Source organism: Neofelis nebulosa, chromosome 2 (genome assembly GCF_028018385.1).
Source record: "Neofelis nebulosa isolate mNeoNeb1 chromosome 2, mNeoNeb1.pri, whole genome shotgun sequence".
In the NCBI taxonomy this organism is placed as follows: domain Eukaryota; kingdom Metazoa; phylum Chordata; class Mammalia; order Carnivora; family Felidae; genus Neofelis; species Neofelis nebulosa.
Genome location: NC_080783.1, coordinates 208204769 through 208216876, shown reverse-complemented (window position 1 = coordinate 208216876; position 12108 = coordinate 208204769). Strand labels below are relative to the sequence as shown.

At 45.8% G+C, this 12108-nt stretch overlaps 1 long non-coding RNA gene across 1 annotated transcript; it reads left to right on the top strand.

Moving 5' to 3' along the window:
• Nucleotides 1-874: 874 nt before the first annotated feature.
• Nucleotides 875-3642, top strand: LOC131505372 (uncharacterized). The gene is made up of 2 exons (XR_009258376.1): nt 875-3362; nt 3526-3642. It is a non-coding gene; the product is annotated as an uncharacterized LOC131505372 (long non-coding RNA).
• The last annotated feature ends 8466 nt before the right edge of the window (nt 3643-12108 follow it).

Below are 12108 nucleotides of genomic sequence, written 5' to 3'. Positions count from 1 at the left end.
TGCCTTCTGCTAGACCAGAACTATGTGTATCCTGACCATCTGTGGGGTCTTGCTCGGAGTTACAGAAAGGCCTCTCACATGTGGGCCAGCTGTTGGAGTTTTTACACGCACACTTGGGAGAATTCGTGTTTGGTTTATTAAGCTGGCCAGCCAGCCACCCACCAGGCTTGGGATGGGCCTCTACAATGCGTCTGAGGCTGCCCCTGCCTCCTCCATGTAGTTTTTTTCTGACAGTCCCCTCAGAAGCTGAGTTTGGGAACCCTCCTGTTCTGGGTTCTCCCGGAAACCCTGTGTTTTGCACACTTTTTCACTTGCAATTTGTCCCCTCTGCTTTCAGGGCTCCTTGAGACAGAAACTCCAAGTCCTCTCATTAATAATTAGCATAGTACCTGGGATATGGTGCTCTGTGAATGAAGCCTGTCAAAAGATGAGCCAGAGAACCTCCAAGCACAGTCGTCCAGGATGCAAATCTCGGCTCCTCCAAAGCACGCATCCCACGTTCCAATCAGACATTGCAATGTTGCAAATGAAACTGGACCAGATGCAGAACGGACGTAGGAGCCGGTATGGGGGCGGGACTCAGGGACCAGTCTAGTGAAACGGTGCAATAATAAATCAGAGCAACAACCCACTGAAAATCAAATATTTAAAAATGCCATTTATGAGGGGCGCCTGGGTGGCTCAGTCGGTTAAGCGTCCGACTTCGGCTCAGGTCATGATCTAGCGGTCCGTGTGTTCAAGCCCCGCGTCAGGCTCTGTGCTGACAGCTCAGAGCCTGGAGCCTATTTCAGATTCTGTGTCTCCCTGTCTCTCTGCCCCTCCCCCGTTCATGTTCTGTCTCTCTGTCTCAAGAAAATAAATAAACGTTAAAAAAATTTTTTTTTAAATACCACTTATGAGGGTGCCTGGCTGGCACAGTCAGTAGAGCATGTGACTCTTGATCTCAGGGTCATGAGTTCTAGCCCCACGTTGGGCATAGAAATTACTTAAACAAACAAGCAAGGAAAAACAGAAAAAAAAATACTTAGGGATGGGGTGCCTGGGTGTCTCAGTCAATTAAGCATCCAACTTTGGCTCAGGTCATGATCTCACGGTCCATGGGTTCGAGCCCCGCGTCAGGCTCTGTGCTGACAGACTTGGAGGCTGGAGTCTGCTTCGGATTCGCTCTTTCCCTCTCTCTCTGCCCCTCCCCTGCTCACACTCACTGACTTTCTCTCTTTCTCTCTCTCAAAAATAAACATTAAAATTTTTTTTAAAAATTACTTAGGGATACATTTAATGAAAGATATACAAGTCCTGTGTACCCTGAAAACTAGAAAACATTGCTAAATAAATAGATGTCCCCTATTCATGGGTTGGAAGACTCAGTATTGTTCAGATATTCATTCTGACGATCTATAGATTCAGTGCAATCTAATTAAACATCCCAGCAAGTTTTTTTTTCCTTCTAGAAATTGACAAGCCGGTTTTAAAATGTACATGGAGGGCCACTTGGGTGGCTCAGTCGGCTCAGGTCATGAGCTCACGGTTTGTGGTTTCGAGCCCAAACCTGCTGACAGTGTGGAGCCTGCTTGGGAATCTCTCTCTCTCCCTCTCTGTCTGTCCCTACCCTGCTGGTGCTCTGTCTCTCGCAAAATAAATAAATAAATACAACTTAAAATTTTTTTTATAATAAAATGTATCTGGAAATGCAAAGACCTGGCGTGAGGCTCTTAAGGGAGGAAAATAAAAGTGAGAGGACGTGCCTGCTACCTGATTTCAAGACCTACTGCAAAGCTGTAGAAATAAAAACAGCATGTCATTGGCAGAAGAGACACACAGATCAATGAAACAGAGTAGTCCAAAATTAGACCCACACATATACATCCAAATAATTTTTGACAAAGATACCAATGTATTTCAGTGGGGGAAGAAAAGTGTTTGAAACGAATGGTACCAGAACAACTGAAGATCCATGTAGAAAACAGTGAATCTTGACTCGTACGTCATTCCATGTGGAAACATGAACTCAACTGCATCACAGACCTGGGGCACCTAGTTGGTTCAGTTGGAGGAGTATGTGACTCTTGATCTTGGGGTCATGAGTTCAAGCCCCACATTGGCTGTAGAGATTATTTAAAAATAAAATCTTTTTTAAAAAAAGCTAAAACTCAAGCTTCTGGAAGACAACATGAGTGAAAATCTTTGCAACATTGAGCAGGCAAAAGTTTCTCAGGATACAAAACACACTAGCTAGGAAAAAAAAAAAAAACCCTGATAAATTGGACTTGATTTTTTTTTAAGTTTTTATTGTTTATTTATTTTTGAGAGAGAGAGAGAGAGAGACAGTGTGAGCAGGGGTGGGAAGGAGGCACAGAGAGAGGGAGACACAGAGTCCAAAGCAGCTCCAGGATCTGAGCTGTCAGCACAGAGCCCAATGCGGGGCTCAGACCCACAAGTTATGAGATCATGACTCAAGGCGAAGTTGGAAGCTTAAGCGACTGAGCCACCCAGGCGCCCCAAATTGGACTTGATTAAAATAAGACAATCCTGCTTTTCCAAAGATACCATTGAAGAAAAGGCTTTCAGAACCATGTAAAGCATTGTTTAACTTTACATAGGACTTAAAATCTTTTTGAAAGAAAATGGCATTCTCTTCACTACATGAGCTCCAATCCTTCCAAATAAATAAACATAAATATTAGCTTTATTTTTTAGTCAAGGGAACCAATGGAGTGCATAGCATAAGAGGTCCTTTGTTGAGATTGTTAACTCCCAGGACCAGGCTAGACCCAACGACCTATTTATTGAAGGCAATTGATGTCATTATAGTCAGAAAGACTCCAGATTCTGGCCGAAAGGAAAGCAGAGGTCAAAGGCAGAGAAGTGACTGCAAATATCTGGCCCAGCAGGTAAAGTGACTGTACATAGGGAAAATGAATCACCAAGTCTGAAGGTAGGCAGGTGGGGGACGACATGCAAAGGAGAAAAGCAGAGGGCATGATGGGTCAGGTTGATTCAGCACAGAGGCCCAGAGTGATGACGGTAGGGATAGAGCTCATTTCTAAACCTCACTGGTGCTCACTGGTTTGACAGCTTGAAACAGCCAGGCAGGAACAGACATACTTGATTTTAGATCCTATGAGCTCTGACCCCATGTAAAACCTATACGTATCAAGAAAACTCCAATTGCCAGACTTCTCTGTTAGGCACCACTCCCCGGACAACTGCCATTGTAGTTCTGTTGGCTTCATCTGGATGACTTTTCATTCTTTGCTCCACACTAGCTGTGATTGCTGTAGGTACGTAGCACAGGCAGGTCACCTGTTCCACTTCCTTTTCCCGGATGCAAACATCGTCTGTATTTCCCAGCCTCCTTTGAGGTAGGTTGTGGTCATGAAACTGGTTTCATCCAATGGAATGTGGGAGGAAGTAACATGAGTCACCTCCAGGCATGGCCACAAAAGGCCACTTGTAACCTGCCCCATTCTCTCTCTCTCTCTCTCTCTCTCTCTCTCTCTCTCTCTCTCTCTCTCTCGTCATCAGCCAGCCAAATGCAGAGGAAGCAAGAGAAGACTCCACGGTGGAAGAAGCCTGAATCCCCTCCCAGGGCAGTTCACAGTCCCAGTGTCTCAGGGAGAAAATAAACCTGTATGGTCGTAAGTCACTGAGAACTGGAGGTTGTTTGTTTCGGCAGCTAGCATTATCCTGACCAGCACAAGTCTCAAGAGCTCCCCCATGATAGCTTCCAATCTAGCAGGTAATGTTTGGGGCCACCAATTTAAGCAGGATTTCTTTTTTTTTTTTTTTTTCAACGCTTTTTATTTATTTTTGGGACAGAGAGAGACAGAGCATGAACGGGGGAGGGGCAGAGAGAGAGGGACACACAGAATCGGAAACAGGCTCCAGGCTCCGAGCCATCAGCCCAGAGCCTGACGCGGGGCTCGAACTCACGGACCGCGAGATCGTGACCTGGCTGAACTCGGACGCTCAACCGACTGCGCCACCCAGGCGCCCCTAAGCAGGATTTCCATACCAGTGTGAAGGTTCCATAGGTATCTCAAGATAGAGTTGGTGAGATGGACAAAGGTCACACAGCTACATGGATGGTGAGCCGGGGTTTGAACGGAGGTCTGTCTGACCCCAAACCTATGCTTTTCACATTCTTCCACATTACCCAAAAACAAAGAGGTGTTTAGATGTTTCGAGTGATGATCATCACAAGGATAGGCTGTAGGGCTCTGCGTAATTTACTCTCTGGCACATTTGTGCTATGTATTTTTTTTTTAAGTTTATTTGTTTTGAGAGAGAGAGAGAGAGAGACGGAGAGAGAGCGCTTGAGCAGGGGAGGGGCAGAGAGAGGGAGAGAGAGAGAATCCCAAGCGGAATCTGCTCTGTCAGTGCAGAGCCCAGCACAGGGTTCGATCCCATGATCCTGGGATCATGACTTGAACCAAAATCAAGAATTGGACATTTAACCGACTGAGACACCCAGGTGCCCCATCTGTGCTCTGTGTTACTATAGAGCCTCCACCGCTTCCCCACAAGCCAGTGAGGTTGAGTATATATGAACATTTGAATAGGTAATGGAATCCTCATTTTTATATCAACATCATCCCCAAGGGCTGAAACGTGGGTGATTAAAATTATTATCTGTTTCTCTAGCCAGCAACCCAAATGTTCACCAGTCTGGTAAGAGACTCTGGGGACCATGCCAGAAATATAGCTGTCTTCCTTCACCGTCCACTTCTTCTTTTCTGCCTCCACCATCCAGATCATAAACTGGGCTCTCTGCTGAATACGTGCATCTTCTTTCCCCCTGCAATGTTGAAAGAGCAGGCGATAAAGCCCCTATCTCCTGGTTTCCACATCTATAAAATGGGGGTGTGATACCTACCACATACAATTGTTGTGAGATTTAAATAAGCAATCAACGGGTGGCATGTAGGATGCTGTTCATGTTTATGCTAGTCATTATGCACTCCCTACCCCCCCAACAATCTCTCTCCACTGTTCCCACCAAACATCAAATGAGTCTTGGTATTTTGTGAATACATTTGCCGGTCTTATCACGGTGTCCCTGTGTTTTATGCCTAGTTATGTCAGCCTTGTATATCTGTGACCTTAAACTCCAAGTAGGCAGAAAACCCATGATTGCTAAATATTTATGGGTCCCCTGACCAGACGATGAATTCATTGTTCCAACCACAATAGGACACCATTGAGCACTTCCTATCCCATGAGCTTTATATAAAGAGGCTCCAGGAATAAGACTCTGTTTCTGCCCAGTAGGATGATCAGAGGGAGGATTTTTTAATGTTTATTTTTGAAAGTGTGAAAGAGGAGGAGGAGCAGAGAGAGGGGGCAGAGGATCTGAAGCAGGCTCTGTGCTGACGGCAGCGAGCCCGACGTGGGGTTTGAACTCACGAGCTGCTAGATCGTGGCCTGAGCCGAAGATGGATGATTTAAAAAAGTATGGCAGCTTATTATTCTTAAAAACAGCATTTTAAGGAGCACCTTGGCTGGCTCAGTCAGCGGAGCGTGCAGCTTTTATCTTGGGGTTGTAGTTGGAGCCCTACATTGGGTGTAGAGATTACTTAAAATCATTTTAAATATTTATTTATTTATTTATTTATTTATTGTTTATTTATCTTGAGAGAGAGCGTGTGTATGCATGCAGGTGCACACGTGCAGGGGAGGGACAGAGAAAGGAAGACCAAGAATCTGTGCTGTCAGCACAGAGCATGACACGGAGCTCAGTCCCACCAACTGTGAGATCACGACATGAGCCAAAATCAAGAGGCAGATGCTTAACTGAATGAACCACCCAGGAGCTCCCCTCCAAATTTTTAAAATGGTATTTTAAGCATCTGGCTACAGAAATACCTGTTCATTTTGGAAAAATTATAGATAAAAGCATCAAAAAAAATACTCAAGAAGCAATCACTGCTGTCTTTTTAGAACCTATCCTTCCAGGGTGCGTGGGTGGCTCAGTCAGTTAAACATCTGGCTCTTGCTGGGGCGCCCGGGTGGCTCAGTGGGTTAAGCCTCCGACTTCGGCTCAGGTCATGATCTCAGAGTTCATGGGTTCGAGCCCTGCATCGGGCTGTGTGCTGACAGCTCAGAACCTGGAGCCTGTTTCAGATTCTGTGTCTCCCTCTCTCTCTGCCCCTCCCCTGCTCATTCTCTGTCTCAAAAATAAATAAACATTAAACAAAAATTAAAAAAAGAAAAGAAAAACATCTGGTTCTTGGTGGCAGCTCAGGTCATGACCTCATGGTTTGTGAGTTCAAGCCCCATGTTGGGCTTCATGCATGGAGCCTGCTTGGGACTCTCTGTCCCTCCCCTGCTCACACTCTGTCAAAATAAATAAATAAACAAAACAAAACAAAAAAAGAACCTGTCCTTCTAATCTTTTTTTCTCTGTTGCACATATATATTTTACAAAAATGGGATCAATTTTTATAACCTGCATTTCCCCATATTATCAATATTTTATTTATTAATAGTATTAATTAATAATATTAATTAATTGATATTAATTAATATTTCACACGTTATTGAAGATTCTCCTATGGCATAATTTTTAATGGTGCCTTAGTATCCATTGTATGGCTAGATCATGATTTTTTTCATCTTTTTTTTAAAAGCGTTTATTTTTTGGGGCGCCTGGGTGGCGCAGTCGGTTAAGCGTCCGACTTCAGCCAGGTCACGATCTCGCGGTCCGTGAGTTCGAGCCCCGCGTCGGGCTCTGGGCTGATGGCTCGGAGCCTGGAGCCTGTTTCCGATTCTGTGTGTCCCTCTCTCTCTGCCCCTCCCCCGTTCATGCTCTGTCTCTCTCTGTCCCAAAAATAAATAAAAAACGTTGAAAAAAAAATTTTTTTTTAAAAATAAAAAAAAAAAAAGCGTTTATTTTTTGAGACAGTGTCTGAGCAGGGGAGGGACAGAGAGGCGGGGGGACAGAGGATCCAAAGCAAGCTGTGCACTGACAGCAGCGAGCCTGATGTCCTGATGTGGGGCTGGAACCCACGAGCCGTAAGATCATGTCCTGAGCTGAAGCGACTGAGCCACCCAGGCGCCCGCCCCTAGACCACGATTTTTTTTTTTTTTTAAGCAACTCCCTCATGTTGTACAGTTAGGTTATTTCCAATTTTTCACCATTATTAGCAATGAACATCTCTGAATGCATTCCTCTGGTCACATCCCTAATTATTTCCTCAGAGCCCACAAGTAGAAGTTAGCATCAAAGGAAGGGCACACTGTCAAGGTATTTCCTACCCGTTGCCAAGTTCTCGATTAGGAAAATCATACCAATTCGCAACCCCACCAGCAGTGTGTAAGAACGCTATCATAAAGGCTTTTGTCCAAGATGATGATTACAAAAAAATAATCAAGAAGATAAGTGTTTGCTAAGGGCTCGCCCCACGCCAGCTGTGTTTATTTGTTGAACTCTGTAGCCATGTTCCTTGGACCAAATGCTGAAGGTCCTTCAGACTCTTTTTATTTAGTGCCTCTTTCAACACCCTGACACTTTGACCCAAGTTTTATCCGCAGGAAAGGAGATTTCTGGTAAATACAGTTTCCAGTTTGGAAACTCAGTTCAAGCACTTCCACGTCTTGTCCCAGCATGGACCACCTCTGTGATTTTAACTGCTGGGAATCAGTCAGAAGGGGCTGCTGCTGACTTGGGGCCGAGAGCATACGTGCTTATAAGAAATGAAAGAGCTGGTTTGGGGTGAAAAAGTCATGTTCCGAGGTACAAAGGAAAAACCAATAACAACCCAAGGGTTTGGAGTTTCATTTGACCTGCTCTGATAATATCACTATGGTGATGGGCCCCGTAAACAGTTGCAAAACAGCAAGATGAAAAGGAACGAGCCAGTTCCACCCAGGAGATCTGGAGTTATTTTAGGGATCAAGGCAATGTCATCTGGGGTAAATATGGAATGCAAAATCTGTTCTTTTAATAATCATCCCCTTCTTTTGTGAAGCTGAACAAAGGGCCGGCAGATCGGTCATGTGTGTCTTCAGGGCTGAGAAGGAAGCACGGCCAAAAGAATGGAAATAGTGGTTAATAACAGATGCGGGGTTGAGTCTTCTCACACCCTTGGCCTCTGGGACTCCTGCGGAGCCCGGTGTGGAGTCCAAGCGTGGAACACGGGTGATGTTGTCGGGAAGGGCCGGCCTGGTTGGAGAGGCTGGGATCGGGACCGCCGGGAACTGAACTTGGTTGTCTGCCCCTGACCTTGATTCCTGGGCCAGAGCGGGTGGAGGGAAGCATCTTCAAGGCCACAGTCGGCCTCCAGAGCATCACCATCTGCCGCGGATGACATCTGCCACTCCCATCCCCATGCTGTTCTCTTTGAACCCCTGACTCAGCGAGCCCCGTTCCAAAAAAGCAGAACTCGCTATTTTTGCACCAAGAAAAAAAATGTCAGGCGATACACTTGCTGAACTCCTTCCTGACCCCGAAACTCTTACTCTTTACCCTTAACCCCTTGCTCTTTGCTCCCTTCTCTCTCCCCCGCCCCCCCCCCCCCCACTGGCTTCCGTTTCAGGCTGCTAAATTGCAACCTCCACCATTCTGTCTAGTGAAAACTATCAAGGGAAAAGATTTTTTCTGCAGCCACGGAGGCAGGAGCAGTTCCTGCCACACAGAAGTTTCTCTGTAAGTGCTAGCTGATAGGAATTGAACTGAAAAGCCCATGACTACCCTAAAGTGGACGTTTCCACAAGTGTATCTGAGACAACGGCTATGTGTTCATTCATTCACCCGTTCAACAAATATCTGAGTACCCACTAGAGGCCACAGCTTCTGCTGGGGATTGGAGAGAGAGCTCGGGGACTGTCCTTACAGAGATTACATTCTAATGTAATTAGAATCAAATCAGGTCGACCCCAATACCTCGGTGGTGACCACAATTGTCATCCTATCATAGAGCCTTCTCCGATCATTGGACATAAAATCACACTCACCCCCTGTTCCCTGTTTAATTTTTCTCCCCAGTACTTATCATCCCAGGGCATGTTATATATATACACTTTTTTGGTTTTTGGTTTATTCGTCGGCCTTCCGACGCAAAAATATATCCCCTTTGACAGTGATTTGTCTGTAGGGTTCACTGCTGAAGCCCCAGGACCATGCCTAGCACACAGCAGGTGTTCAAACAAATATGTGTCAAATCAATTTGTTCAATGAACTGATTAGTCCCCTGGAACTTTCTAGCAGAAATCTCCAGGGAAGGAGCTGAGAAGAACTCCAGAGGATCATAACAACAAATGACAACTGTCCCGGGCTCTGTGATTTCTAAAGCAGGGGGCCATATGCAGGGGTACTCGGGGGACTTCACCTCCTGATTTCCTCCTTGTAAAGTGGAAATAATAATGCCTACCTTTGGGAACTGTTGTGGCAGGTGGATAAGGTAATACACGTTAATCACCCACCCTGGGACCCCAGTACACGGTAGGTGCCCCGTGTCTGCAGAGGAAAACTAATGTTTCTTTATTATTTGAGCTTCATAATTCCGCGTGGACATTATCATTATCGCCACTTAACTGACAAAGAAAACAGAGCTCACGGAGGCTTAGTGCTCTGCTCATGGCAGTTCAGGTGGGACTAACCCCCCCCCCCCCAGAGGGGCAGAATTCTAAATGCTGTGCCTTATCTGTAAGCCCACAGCTGCCAGCTACGGCAGGAAAGCACATCTCACAAGCGCCTCCCAATTACTCCTCTGCCCTCACTTTGCTGGTCCTGTTTTCAGCATGCCTTGTTTTCAAGGCTAACTAGATGACTTTCCTTTACCAACAGCTCCTGGAGACCCACCTGCTCCCAAGTGTTAGCTCTTCCTGCACAAGCACCTGCCCATGCCAGCACTGGGCATCGTTCTCACCCACCTCTGTGTCTGTCTGCTAATGGCAGGCATCCATCTACAGCTGCTCTGTCCAACACGGTGACCATTGCCACGTGTGGGTGTTTACGTTTCAATTAAATAAATAATTTGGTGTCTCGGTCTCACCGACCATATTCCAAGTGCTCAATAGCCACACTCAGCTAGTGGCTACCGTAGTGGACAGCACAGATACAGAATGTTTCTTAATAATAGGGAGCCTGGGTGGCTCGGTGGGTTAAGTGTCCGACTCTTGATTTCGGTTCAGATCATGATCTCATGGTTCATGGGACTGAGCCCTGCATCAGGGCTGTCAGCACAGATCCAGCCTGGAATTCCCTCTCTCCCTCTCTTTGCCCCTACCCTCGTCAAAGTAAATAAATAAACTTAAAAAAGAAATTAGGGGCGCCTGGATGGCTCGGTTGAGCGTTGGAGCCTTGGTTTCAGCTTGGGTCATGATCTCTCAGTTCGTGCCTTTGAGCCCCATATCAGGTTCTTTGCTGTCAGCATGAGCCTTGCTTGGAATTCTCTCTCTCTCTCTCTCTCTCTCTCTCCCCCTCCTTGGCTTGTGTTCTCTCTCTCTCTCAAAACAAATAAATAAACTTTAAAAAAAACTCCACAAAATACATCTAAAAAAGAACGTTTCTAACATGGCAGAAAGTTCTATCAGATAGCAGTGATGTAGCATCCAGACTGAAGACAATCTCTTGAACTTGGCCACCTCTGATCAATGGGTTGGCCGGACCATGACTTTTCCATCCCTGAGACTGTACTCTCTCATCCCATCTATGCTCTCCAGAGAATTCAGGGATCGGGGAAAATTAAGGCTGGCCCCTCCCACTCAAAGGTGGGGCCTCCCAATTATAGTTATTTAGAAGTGCTTTGCAGAGTGAAGGTCGATCAGGCAGGGCGGGACAGTGGAGAGGGTAAGAGTATTGCTTTTTATTATGAATGTTCTCAACAGAAGCCACTTATTGATGTCTACCATGTGCCAAGCACTGTATGTATTTTATCGTCATTAATACTCACAACCCTGAAAAATAGGTTTTACTCCATTATATACTAAGATGAAGGCACTGAGGCTCAAAGAAGTCAACGGAAACTTGCCCATGAACCAGAAGCCATACCTTCAGACACCAAGGCTCATGCCGTTTCCATTAGGCCAATGTGCCTCAGCGGGGAGAGGAGGAGTCCAAATCTCAGAGAAGGATTCTCACTGGCCCTGCTTGTATAACAAGCCTGTCTCGGGACCAATCACATTGGAAGGAAAGATCGGTACCACATTGGCCTGGCCTAAGCCGTCCACCACTGTACTGGCAAGGGCAGTGATAGTCTGATTCAAACCATCTGAGGTTGGGGAAAGGTAGTTGCCAAAGAGAAATAATTGTCAGTGGGCCTACCCACGCACTGATGTCATTTGTTTTCAAAATTCTCTCGGGGAGAACCTTAATAGCAATTACTGCCATCTTTCATGGAGAGCCTGGGTATTGTGGCATGTACTTTTCCCATGCATTACTGTTGATCCTTACACTTGGACACGTTGTTCTTCAGTAATGTTGTGCTTGTTTTCTTTCTTCGAGTAGAAATAGTAGATTTGATTTCCTGGAAACTCAGACGTGACCTCCCTAGGTTCTCTGTGGTCTGTTTCCCACAGCTGGCCCACCCCTGCATCACGTGCCAGACTAATTCAAGTCATCCACATATTAAACATCAAATCCTTTGCCCTGAAGCCTACACTCTCTGAGAGTTAAATGAATAAGACATTCACACACAGGATTACTCATTAGGTTGGGCACCAAGGGGCCAATTCTAGAACAGAACTTAGTCTACACTCAGTGGACTAGGGACTGGACAGTTGACTGGAGGCTGGACCGGATGCCCTCCAGAGGGCCCTGGAGAGCTGAGAGGTCTGAGTTTCAATGGTCAGGGGAGAAGGAGGAATGTTCCCGGGCCATGGCTTCTCCTTGGATTGAGTCCAGCCTACACAAGAGCCGCTTGGGGCCCAAGTTGTCTAAGTAAACACTGATTCCTTGACAAGTTTCCAAAATCGGGAACAGAGCAACTGTTTGGTTTGAACAGGCTGTGCTCTGTAAACCACTGCCTGCATATCACCAGGGCCCCATGTAAATATTTTAGCTACAGATTGGAAGAACACAACTTTTTTTTTTTTAATCCCATCACTTCATTGCAAGACTTATAATGAATTATGTATTGTCTCTGTTGTTAAACCTAAAATGAATTA